This window comes from Phyllobates terribilis, unplaced genomic scaffold (genome assembly GCF_046119375.1).
Source record: "Phyllobates terribilis strain yellow unplaced genomic scaffold, ASM4611937v1 Scaffold_4__5_contigs__length_816908805, whole genome shotgun sequence".
In the NCBI taxonomy this organism is placed as follows: Eukaryota; Metazoa; Chordata; class Amphibia; order Anura; family Dendrobatidae; genus Phyllobates; species Phyllobates terribilis.
Genome location: NW_027362764.1, coordinates 99,674,367 through 99,687,942, shown reverse-complemented (window position 1 = coordinate 99,687,942; position 13,576 = coordinate 99,674,367). Strand labels below are relative to the sequence as shown.

Sequence of the window (13,576 nt, the reverse complement as noted above, 5' to 3'; positions counted from 1 at the left end):
GGTTTACCAATCTTTTGGATTGCCCAACAGCACAGGAGTTGTTCAATAATAAAACTAATCATCAAACGTACAAATTGTGCACACTATGCAGAGCTTCATTTCTGGAGAACCCCTGCCTTTTACTTCTTAGGAAAGTCTGACCTTTTTTTAGTTGCTGTGCTCTGGAGAATTACTAACCAACTGACTGGTAACCACTGTCCTAAATAATACTGCTGACTAGTTTTCATAAAAAGAAAATAACAAATTTTTACAGAAATGACACTCAAAGGAAAAACAAAGGATACAGATGAAAAAGACAGGGATATACAAATACTTCTAAATAAATATTGCACCTTTGCAATTTTATCTTTTAGAAGGACCTCTTACATTACAAAATGGAGTAGAAAATGTTTATCGAGTTCAACCTATAACCTAACATGTTGATCCAGAGGAAGGCAAAAAACCAATGAGGCAGATACTAATTGCCCCATATTATTATCCCGACTACATATATGGCAATCAGGCTGGTTCTATAAATCTCTGTCACAGAATCTAGTGCCCATAACCTGTAATATTATATTTGTCGACAAAGACATCCAGGCCCTCCTAGAACATTTGTAGTAAATTGACCATTGCAACATCATAGTCATCACTGCCTGTGATTATAATTAAACCTTCTTTCCACTGGTCATAGAAAATGCCCCCTTGTCACAGTCGTAGGCATACGTGTAAAAAGATAATCAGACAGATCTCTGTACTGTCCCCTCATATACGGTATTTGTACATTGTAATAAGATCACCCCTAAGCCTTTGTTTGATAACTTGTCTTGGTATTACAGTTCACCCAGTCCTTTAATAACCTGGGTTGCTCTTCTCTGCAGCCACTCTAGTTCAGCTACAGTATGTCCTTCTCATACACCGGAGACCAAAACTGTACACAGTATTCTAAGTGTGGCCATACTAGTGACTTGTATAGACGTAGAAACTGTGTTCTGGTCATCTACGCCTCTACTAATGCACAACATTATTTTATTTGCCTTGGCAGCAGCTGCCTGACGTTGATCACTAAAGTGGAGTTTGCCGCCCACTCATTTTCCCAAATAGTTTTCAATGACAGTTTTACCATTTATTACACAATTATACATTTCATTTCCTCTGTCCAAGTGCATAACTTTACATTTATCTAAATTAAACTTCAATTGTCATTTCTCAGCCCAAGCCACCAGCTTACATAAATTCCTCTGTAATATTAAACTATCCTCCTCTTTGTTGATTACCTTGTAGAGTTTAGTATCATTTGCAAATATTGAAATTCTACTTTGCATGTTGTTTTAGACAAACAACCTCAAAAACTACAGCACATCAAGAGCGTAAAACAAGCAAGCATAACAATGAAGAAACTAAAGCTCTAACATTTCTTTATTTTTCTGTCGACATAGTCTTGTATATAGGAAACTACCAGAGAAAAAAGCGAAGACCGAATCAACACTTCTATAGCAAAAAATGGTCAATATTTATTATGATACAAAGATCAGACATATACAAAGGTCAGTACAATATTATAAAAAAGGACAATAAAATCAATAACAGCCCTCTCTACATGTGACTCCACACAGGGACCCATAATATAGGTAATCCATGGCAGACCCAGATCCTATGTATTTAGTTTTATTATATCATATCTGCTATATATATATAACACACATAAGCATTAAAATGGATACTATATATGCTGATTACTGATTTGCTGTATAGTGGAAACCAGTAGAAGTCATTTACCATATCACCCTCCTATTATCTACTATTATTGTCATGTGCGGTGCACTAGATGAATAGAGGGAACATAAATGTCCCCATTGTATGCTTACCGCAGCTCTCCAGTGTCCAAATGTAATCACCAGGGGGCAATAGCACTGTTAGGGGTCCATAATGGGGAGGCACATGTCGAGAGAGACGCCCCTCGACATGTGCCTCCCCATTATGGACTTCTACTGGTTTCCACTATACAGCAGTGAGGGTAATCAGCATATATAGTATCCATTTTAATGCTTATGTGTGTTATATATATATAGCAGATATGATATAATAAAACTAAATACATAGGATCTGGGTCTGCCATGGATTACCTATATTATGGGTCCCTGTGTGGAGTCACATGTAGAGAGGGCTGTTATTGATTTTATTGTCCTTTTTTATAATATTGTACTGACCTTTGTATATGTCTGATCTTTGTATCATAATAAATATTGACCATTTTTTGCTATAGAAGTGTTGATTCGGTCTTCGCTTTTTTCTCTGGTAGTTCTATATTTGGCGATGGAGTCGCATTTAGTCCATATAGGGTAGTAATTAATAAAAGGTACATATCATACCTATATCTACACACATGGTGTGATTTATACTACCCATTTATGATTGGTGTTCTTTATAGTCTTATTACTGTGTTTTGCACAGGTATTTTCCTTTCTAATAACATGGACTACAAGGCTAAGGAAAAATCCTGGTTGTCACAAATTGATCAGACATTCGGAGGTTCAGTGGTTGATGGGCCAGTAGCAGTTGAACAGGGATGGGATGAGAAATCCACGTTTATACAGAAATTATTAATAAAAAGAACGAAACTTTGGTGGAATAAGGCGTTTTTGGGAAAATATATTACCCGCCAAATGATCCCACGAGGACTGAGAATTCGCATTACCCCTACATTCCCAGTAGAAGATGCAACATTTATGTCCAAATGGGAGGAGTCTTGCACAAATTGCTCATTGTTGTTGATGCAACTATTGGTGGATTTGAATTCACAATCTATTATGGACCTGGATAATCAAATAGATGTCGCACAGACAGAGTTGAGATCCAATTGTCCAACGGAGAAACTCTCTAACTATAATATACATATTGATAAAATTTTGGATTCCACAGTCAAGAGGATCCAGGAGGTACAGGTGTCTAAATTCAATAGAGACATGAGAGACTACCATCAGAAGAGAGTATATATATGGCGCAGTCAGGGCCCCAATTTTTCACGCAAACTTTCGAATTCATCGGCTACATCACTTAGTGATCACTCGGAGGCATCCTCTTCATCCATAGTTACAAGATCCGGTACCTCTAATAAAAGAATGAGGGAACATAACTTCCATCCCTACAAACGACAGGAATATACATCACCGGATCATAAGAGGAATGACTCTAAGGTAATTAATCTGAGTAACTATATTCTTACTGAGTCAGATGTGGCCCTTCTTAGTAAGGGACTATCTTTTGCCCCGAGTGCCCAATTTGATGCATTTACAGCTATTAAAGATTTACATATATTTGCACGGGCCCTGATCTTCAAAAGACACTTCTTTGATGGTGGTCTCCATGATCTCTTTCCCACAGAGGAAGAACAAGCTGCGGTGAGGATACTGGAGGATTTGGCCATTGAACATAATACCCCCCTAGGAGGTAAGATTCCTAAATCTATTAGACCAAAATCTAAGAAGTTTCCACCACTAACGTCATGTTCCAATGTGGATTTATTTGTTAAGATTGTCGCTGATGAGCTAATGGCGATTCCGCGTCATATCTCACGTGATAACATGTCTAAGGAGGAACGTGATAGGCTAATGTTCCTTCAGAATTTACCAGGTGTCCTTATCAAACCTGCGGATAAAGGGGGGAATGTTGTGGTGTGGCCCAAACCTATGTATGAGAGGGAAGCATATCGACAGTTAAATAACAAAATTTGCTATAGGAAATTGACATTCAATCCCCTCACTACGTATATGGCAGAATTGGAGGTGATTATCAACAGAGCTGTTGCAGAGAATATCATTACGAGAGAATTAGCTTCAGCTCTGTTGGTAGTTGAACCTACAATTCCCACCCTGTATCTTCTCCCCAAGATCCATAAAAATGCCGAGATTCCCCCTGGACGCCCCATTATTTCGGGTAGGGGGAATTTCTTGGAACATGTCAATAGGTGGATTGACTCCCATCTGCAGCCACTGGTGGAATGCCTACCTTCTTTTCTGAGAGATACTGGCGAGTTACTTAGGAAGGTGGATGGACTATATGTTGAGGATGATACCACCCTGGTGACTGCCGATGTGGAGTCACTCTATACCAATATTAGACATGCGGATGGTATTTCCGCGGCTAAGTTCTTCTTGGGCACCTCATCTGTACCTTATGCCTTAAGATCCTTGATCTTGGAACTGTTGGAGTTCTCTTTACATCATAATTTCTTTACATTTAAGGGGTCTTTTTTCCTGCAGACCCAGGGGACAGCAATGGGTGCGGCTTTTGCGCCGTCCTACGCCAATCTGTTCCTGGGTCTGTGGGAAAGAGACCTCTGCCTGACAGATCGTGAGGAGTCAATGGGTCGTGTCCTCTTTTGGGCACGCTACATTGATGACATCCTCATGATCTGGCAGGGTTCAACACTAAAATTAAAAGAATTCATGGACCAATTAAATGGGAACGTATGGAATATACATCTTACATATCAGTCCAATGAACAACAAGTTGAATTTCTGGATGTGTCACTGATAAGGGATGACACCAACTGTCTACAGACGACGCTATTTCGGAAACCTACATCTACCAATATGTTGCTACATGCAACATCATCCCACCCTAAACATATGATTAGATCGGTGCCGGTGGGACAGTTCCTCAGGGTTCGGAGGATCTGCTCCACCGACACCGAATTTGAACGACAGGCCTCTGAACTCAGAGATAGATTCCTCGAGAGAGGATATAGCCGTCGTATGATCAAAAGGGCATATAACAGAGCGAAATTCTCGTCCAGACATGACCTTATCTATGGAAAGAGAAGTGATGAGGGGACTAAAGAAAATGAAAAAGTGAGATTCATCACCAATTATCATTCTCAATTTTCTAAGATGAGACAGATACTGTCTAGATCTTGGCACATTCTGAGAGCTGACAGTGTCATCTCCAAGTTTATTCCAGAGAGGCCACTGATCACAATTAGACGGTCAAGAAATTTGCGGGACCATCTAGTTCACTCACACTATGAGGGGTCGGAAGTGGCTTCATTTTTGGACGCTCAGAGGAGGAGGAGTGGATGCACTCCTTGTGGCCGATGCGTCGCATGCCCAAATGTGGAACGTTGTGATACGTTCTTTGGTTCGGATAGATCTAAAATATATAAGATCAAGAAATTTATCACCTGCACCACCAAACATGTCATATACTTTGCTACATGCCCATGTGGGCTTATATACATAGGTATGACTACTCGTCAATTCAAAGTGCGAGTCCGTGAACACGTTTTGGGCATTATTGCGGCGGCCGGCCACGTGGATGCATCCACTCTCAAAACCCTTCCCCGCCATTTCAAGACCCACCATAATTGTGACTCATCAGCACTCCAGATTAGGGGTATCGATTGTATAACACCTAACATTCGTGGTGGGAGGATTGGCCAAAAATTGGCGCAAACAGAATCTCGTTGGATTTGGACCCTTGGTACACTACAACCGAAGGGTCTTAATGAGAGCATTAGTTATTCCCCCTTTCTCTAAAACCCATACCATATATTAAAATCATAATAGTAATATCTCAATGCGAGTGGCCCTTTACAACCTAGTTTCAATTTTATTCTGTATATGTTTATTAAGTGTATATATTGATTTTATCTCTTTTTGCATCTATCAGGATTTCTCTATGCATCCATGATCGTCTTTCTTTCTGTCGACAGCAGGGTGATTGTTACTGGTGGGTGAGGATGGCTTAGATGTGATGTCGCATTGGATCCTGACATAACGACGAGGGAACGCCGACTACAAGTCGATGCGAGAGACATTAAAACATTATAGCTAAAAGGACTGTATGCATATATTGAGGTCCTACTAGTGTAGTTTCGGGGATTCTATTTGTCTACATTATGTCACTATAGATTTGTTATAATGTGTATTCGTCTTCGCCTCTATATTGACTTTTATATGATGGTTTTGATATATGTTGCGTGGGACTCATGTATGCTGGTGTAATATATGGCGTGCATAGGTTGGTGGGTGAACTATATGGATATATATCTATTTATGTTCAGTATATATATTTCAATGATATGTAATATGTGTACTATGTGCATTACTTCTATCCTTGGGGAGGGTACTGAGGGTGACTCTGATTGTGGATATCATGTTTATATGTATGTGTGCATCAGGTAGACATCGTGTTAGATATGGAATATGTCCCGATCAATTGGTTTCCCCTTGGTGCGACCCTAAAATATACATACAGGTAGTGGATATTTCGTGGTATACATACATGGATATAGTATATGATATATGGGTAATTGGCCCTAATCAACTAGCTTTTTTGTGGATTATCAATGATATACATGTGGAGGGTGGATATAATGTGTATATATATATATATATTCATTGTAGGTGTACCATGAGGACGATATGCCTAATATCATGATACACTGGATATGAGATATGGAAGGTGTGCATCTCATCCATATATTTTCTCTCTTTATAGATGTATATATGATATTTCCCTACTATACATGCTGCCTATGGTGGTTTTCTACCTAGAATCTGTCATCCTCACATGTGGCACATTCCCCCTTCCCCCTCCTTTCCTCCCCTGCCTTCCGTATCTTCTATTCTCTCCCCCTCTCTTTCCCCTGTTGTCCCGTTATATGTTGTGTCTCTGTATTGTTACATGTTTTCCTATTGTCCACAGTTTATATATGTTACTTTGCTATGAGATAACAACTACGATGTGCATCTGCATAGAGGGAAAATGTGTGCTGCGTACTTACAGGTGGGCGGGGGTGCTGGTCGGCCTCTGTTTCTGTGGTGATATTGATGTTGTGCCTCAGCTCCGCCCACCCATGGTCATGTGATGCGGAGTCCTGTTGGCGTCCTCATCCCTATGACGATGCACGCATCATGTCCTGTCTCACGGTGTTGTGACTTAGCTCCGCCCACCCGTGGTCATGTGATGCGGACTTAGCTCCGCCCACCCGTGGTCATGTGATGCGGACTTAGCTCCGCCCACCCGCGGTCATGTGATGCGGTGGCCTGTTGGTGTCCTCATCACTATGACGACACACACATCATTTCCTGTTTTACGGCACCTCCAGTGCCTATAAAAACAAGCAATAGAGATGCAATAAACATGCCCCCTGATGAAGGGAACAGCCGAAACGCGCGTAAAGGGGCGTCTCTCTCGACATGTGCCTCCCCATTATGGACCCCTAACAGTGCTATTGCCCCCTGGTGATTACATTTGGACACTGGAGAGCTGCGGTAAGCATACAATGGGGACATTTATGTTCCCTCTATTCATCTAGTGCACCGCACATGACAATAATAGTAGATAATAGGAGGGTGATATGGTAAATGACTTCTACTGGTTTCCACTATACAGCAGTGAGGGTAATCAGCATATATAGTATCCATTTTAATGCTTATGTGTGTTATATATATATAGCAGATATGATATAATAAAACTAAATACATAGGATCTGGGTCTGCCATGGATTACCTATATTATGGGTCCCTGTGTGGAGTCACATGTAGAGAGGGCTGTTATTGATTTTATTGTCCTTTTTTATAATATTGTACTGACCTTTGTATATGTCTGATCTTTGTATCATAATAAATATTGACCATTTTTTGCTATAGAAGTGTTGATTCGGTCTTCGCTTTTTTCTCTGGTAGTTCTATATTTGGCGATGGAGTCGCATTTAGTCCATATAGGGTAGTAATTAATAAAAGGTACATATCATACCTATATCTACACACATGGTGTGATTTATACTACCCATTTATGATTGGTGTTCTTTATTGTATATAGGAAAGCATGGTCCAACTCATGGTCTCACTATTTATTTCATCAGATAAAAAACACCCAAGATGCCTGCCAGAATTAAAGTTACACATTTCGAGCCATTAGGCTCATAATCGTTGCATTTTTATTTTTTTCTTAGAGTGTTTGAAAGTATCCTGAGAGCCATAACTTTTTGTTCTTTTCTTAATCAAAGAGCTTTGTGAGGGCTTCTTGATGAGTTGATGTTTTTATTGGGACCATATTAGGGTACTCAGAACTTTTTGATCTTTTTGATCTTTGAAATGAAAAAACGCATCAATTTAGGTTGCTTTGGACTTAGTGATACCAAATAAATTTTGATACAGATAATTTTTATTGAAAACATTACACAGCTTTTTTTTGTGATTTTTCCCCTTATTACTACATTTAAACATCTTAATTTTTTTTTACTTTTATCTTTAATCCAACTCAGGGACTGAGATCTTCTGATCCTTCATATAATAATTTGCTCTCTCCATCTGTTTTAAACTGTCTGCTAAAAGATAATTTATCCCACAGCTATCTCCCCCGACTCCACCCAACACAGGAACGCTCTACTCATCAGAGCATTACTGTGTCCTCTATGAAAGAGTCACTATCAGGGGAATCTGGCATTGGCTTATCTTGCGGAGAGCAAAAGAATCAGCAGTTAAAAAATTCAATAGGCCGAATGCTCCGCTCCTCTGACATCATATGTCGGGGAAGAGTCAGGATACCCCCATACTTATTAGACTGTCAGCTGATCCTGCTGATATCAGTGGGTTTGTCTGACTTTAGTCTAATGTGTATTGGGGTTTTTACTTCTTATATAAAGAAGTTGTTATTCATCTGACCATAGGCCAGTGGACTTCTTTTCTTTTCTTTCTTATGTCCATGACAGTTGTGCTAAAAGATTAGTAAGGGCTGAAAAATTTAAAAAGGTTGTCTTGTGAAAACAATGTTTCACCTATCCATATGATAGGTGGTAACTTAGGGTCTGTTTACATGGAAAGATCGGTGGTACTAAATTACCGCCAATCGGTAAACAGTTAGCGATTGGCAGTTGTTTAATAGCCTGTTTACAAAGGCAGACTATTGTAAACAATGCACGGGATCACAGCTGATTCTTTCTTTGAAGTAAAACATTGTTTAAAAACAGTCAGTGAAATGTTTTACCTCAGAAAAAGAATGAACTGTGATGCCATGCTGTAATGTCTGTATAATCTTTTGCGTCCTCCCCTGCCCAGGAGATGTGGTATGATCAGACCATGTTCCTGCACGGTGAGACACAGCCATTACACAGTACACAGCAGGGGCACATTTATAAGATTATCTCAGCACAGGAACATTTTATTTAAACACATCCAATTGTGGAAGTTTTTATTATTCCAAGATCTATTGATTAAAATCAACTTTTGTTCGTGGGAAAACCCCTTTAACCCCTTAACCCCTGAGGAGGGTTTGCACGTTAATGACCAGACCAATTTTTACAATTCTGACCACTGTCACTTTATGAGGTAATTACTCTGGAACGCTTCAACGGATCCCCCTGATTCTGAGATTGTTTTTTCGTGACATATTGTACTTCATGATTTTGGTAAAATTTCTTCAATATCACTTGCGTTTATTTGTGAAAAAAACAGAAATTTGGTGAAAATTTTGAAAATTTTGCAATTTTCAAAATTTGAATTTTTATGCCCTTAAATCAGAGAGATATGTCACACAAAATACTTAATAAATAACATTTACCACATGTGTACTTTACATCAGCACAATTTTGGAACCAACATTTTTTTTTGTTAGGGAGCTATAAGGGTTAAAAGTTGACCAGCGATTTCTCATTTTTCCAACAAAATTTACAAAACCATTTTTTTAAGGGACCACATCACATTTGAAATCACTTTGAGAGGTCTTTATGACAGAAAATACCCAAAAGTGACACCATTCTAAAAACTGCACCCCTCAAGGTGCTCAAAACCACATTCAATAACTTTATTAACCCTTCAGGTGCTTCACAGGAATTTTTGGAATGTGGAAGAAAAAAATGAACATTTAACTTTTTTCACAAAAATGTTACTTTAGACCCAATTTTTTTATTTTCACAGGGGTAACAAGAAAAAATGGACCCCAAAATTTGTTGTGCAATTTCCCCTGGGCATGCAGATACCCCATATGTGGGGAAAAACCACTGTTTGGGTGCACGGCAGGGCTCGGAAGGGAAGGAGCGCTATTTGACTTTTTGATTGTAAAATTTGCTTGAATAATTAGCGGACGCCATGTTGCATTTGGAGAGCCCCTGATGTGCCTAAACATTGGAGCTCCCCCACAAGTGACCCCATTTTGGAAACTAGACCCCCCAAGGCACCTATCTAGATGCATAGTGAGCACTTGGAACCCCCAGGTGCTTCACAAATTAATTCGTAAAAATGAAAAAGTATTTTTTTTCCACTTTTTCATTTTTACGAATCAATTTGTGAAGCACCTGGGGGTTCCAAGTGCTGACTATGCATCTAGATAGGTGCCTTGGGGGTCTAGTTTCCAAAATGGGGTCACTTGTGGGGGAGCTCCAATGTTTAGGCACACAGGGACTCTCCAAATGCAACATGGTGTCCGCTAACAAATTGAATGGAAAATCGGCTCAAATTGTTAGCGGACACCATGTTGTGTTTGGAGAGCCCCTGTGTGTCTAAACATTGGAGCTCCCCCACAAGTGACCCCATTTTAGAAACTAGACCCCCCAAGGCACCTATCTAGATGCATAGTGAGCACTTGGAACCCCCAGGTGCTTCACAAATTGATTCGTAAAAATGAAAAAGTATTTTTTTTCCACTTTTTCATTTTTACGAATCAATTTGTGAAGCACCTGGGGGTTCCAAGTGCTCACTATGCATCTAGATAGGTGCCTTGGGGGGTCTAGTTTCCAAAATGGGGTCACTTGTGGGGGAGCTCCAATGTTTAGGCACACAGGGACTCTCCAAATGCAACATGGTGTCCGCTAACAAATTGAATGGAAAATCGGCTCAAATTGTTAGCGGACACCATGTTGCATTTGGAGAGCCCCTGTGTGTCTAAACATTGGAGCTCCCCCACAAGTGACCCCATTTTAGAAACTAGACCCCCCAAGGCACCTATCTAGATGCATAGTGAGCACTTGGAACCCCCAGGTGGTTCACAAATTTATTCATAAAAATGAAAAAGTGTTTTTTTTTTCACTTTTTCATTTTGACGAATCAATTTGTGAAGCAAATAATAATATTTATTGATGGGTACATTATATTTTTATTTTTGGTGGATTATTTATTATTATTTTTTTAAAATATTTTTACAATTTTTTTTTTATTTATTTTTTCACTTTCTGACAGTTTTTATACTTTTTTACTTTGTCCCACTCTGGGACTTTCACTTTTTTTTCTCTGATCGCCTGCATGTCACAGGAATGCAGCACCATCCCTGTGCCATGCAGGCTGTCAGTGCTGGACAGGGAGAAGATAGTTTGGAGATGCACTGCACATGTCCAAAAAATCTTCCTGCTGTCTGGTGACCCGGATGTTGTCATAACGACATCGCGTCATCATGGCAACATCCTGGAAGCCGCGGCAGACAGCGCTGGAGGCCGGAAGAGGAGGTGAGTATCTGCGATCACCTCCCCTTGCCACCGCAATGCTGCGATCGACTTCGATCGCAGCATTGCAGGGGTTAATGTGCGGGGAGCGGTGCGGGACCGCTCCCTGCACATAGTACCGGGTGTCAGCTGTGACAATCAGCTGACACCCGGCGGCGATCGCGATGACGTACTAATATGGGTCTGGCTCTTAAGTCCCAGGGCACAGACGCGTATTAGTACATCTAATGTTGTTAAGGTAGCCGAGAAGAAGTAAATTTGCGCTAGTGGTAGTGAACAGAAGGACGGCACGAGATATTTTGAGTGCAAGGGATAATTTTATTTAATCGAACATGTGCTTAAAAATAGCTAGTTAAAATGATTCAGACTCAGTGAGGTCACTGGGTCGGATATAAGAATAGGTATTAAAAGTATTAAAAGTTATAAAATCGATAAATAAATCGGTGTCCACTGATACAAGGTAATCACTGATTGATAAAAATAGGCCTTTTTCCCTCGTAGTCTGAGGATGTTCGGTTGCAGTAGATGTATAAGGAGGCAAAGGCTTGTAGACCTGGTGGGATAGAATAGGAATGTATAAATATGGTATACTAATGAGCGATGGGGGAAGGGGTAGGTATCTGTTTGTCTGTGGTTACCTGATACTGGTGCCTCGTAGGGGGTATGGAGGTTCACTGGTGGCACGTGTTTGTGCCTGGGAGGGAGGACGAGGGGTACCTAGAGTGGGGTACACAAAAAAATGTATGGATAAGTGGGGGTGGAACTCGACAGAGATGTCTCTGCTGGACTCTGAGTTGGGTCGTGTGTTACCTGTTCTTGGTATGGTACTCAATAGACTGTGGTAGTAGTTGGCTGTTGTTCCACAGTAGCACTGCTACTGGTGTGACAGTCAGCAGGCTGTGTAGATAATATTGGATTCACCGGAGCAGTACTATAGGGAGTGAGAGGAGACAAGTATTAAGAATAGGGTGCAGGGCTCAAGGGTTAAGGTACGGGGTTCGAAGAGGGTAGTTTTGGATTAGTTACCTTCTAGAGGGTAGCGGGGGGTGTCCTGATTATTTTGGATGACTAGGAGGTATCGGTCCTGGTCCTTCTTGGAGAGAGGTAGAGGATATGTCACACAAGGCTGTGGGTTGATGATCTGAGTTAGATCTGCAGGGGGAAGGAATAGGGATAGATCATAAACTAACTGATGTGGCTGTGGTACAAGCCTTGGAGACAAGAGGTTTGGGGTTACCTGTTGGTAGGTACAAGGGGCATCCAGGAACGTCTTAGACTGAGCTGGAGGTAGTAGTCCTGGTCCCTTGTTGAGTGGAGGTAGCACGAGGAGGTCAGAAGTAGGATGCAGCAAGAGGCTTGTACTAGCATGTAATGCCTCTGTTCGCTGTATAGAGATCTGTAGGGAGGGGGAGGGGGTGTATCTGTTAGGGTATCACTGGGTGTGGCTGTAGCCTCCAGTTTTTACCCAGAGATCGTGGTTTACCTGCTTCGTAGGGATTAGGGTGTCAATAGTAGATGCTGGTTCAGGTCTCCGTAATGTAGATACAGCAGGGTGCTGTAGTAGGAGGCTATAATTATGTCAGAGGTAACCAGAGATAGGATACAGCAGGAGGCTTATGTTTTCCTATGTTGGGTGCACCAGGAGGCTCTGGCTGGAAAAAGTGGGTGCCAGATTCAGCAATAGGGAGGGTGGCTGGTGCAGAGCCCAACTGAAGGGGTTGATAGCAAGTACTGCGGGGAACAGGGAAAAACCATTAGAGGGTCAGCTGGGTACAGTATGGACTTGGTGGGGCAGGGGCCCGTTGTTACTTATGGTCTGTAGAGGGCTTCACCGTCTGGGGGTGGTCGAGGTCCGGAGCGAGAGCGGAGTCCCGGCCGGTGACTGCCACGTGCTCGCTACTTCCGGGTAGAAGGAGGAGAGAGAGAGTATGTGGAGAGCGCGTGAGAAGGTGCGCGTCTCCAGGAAAGCGCGCGAGAGGGGGGCAGCGTGACGTAGGGTCACGTGGTGTGCAGCGTGCACAAGGTACGGAGGCCTGTGGGCGCCTCTTTATCTGGGTTAAGGGTCAGTCCGACGCGTTTCAACAGCTGCGGCTGTCTTCCTCAGGGATCATGTTGTTAAGGGCTTAAGGCCCCTACACTTAACAGACTAATGTCGGT

At 41.4% G+C, this 13,576-nt stretch overlaps 1 long non-coding RNA gene across 1 annotated transcript; it reads left to right on the top strand.

The window, feature by feature from the left end:
• Nucleotides 1–2,990: 2,990 nt before the first annotated feature.
• LOC141264212 (uncharacterized) lies at nt 2,991–6,149 on the top strand. The gene is made up of 3 exons (XR_012319833.1): nt 2,991–3,176; nt 3,364–3,429; nt 5,650–6,149. It is a non-coding gene; the product is annotated as an uncharacterized lncRNA (long non-coding RNA).
• The last annotated feature ends 7,427 nt before the right edge of the window (nt 6,150–13,576 follow it).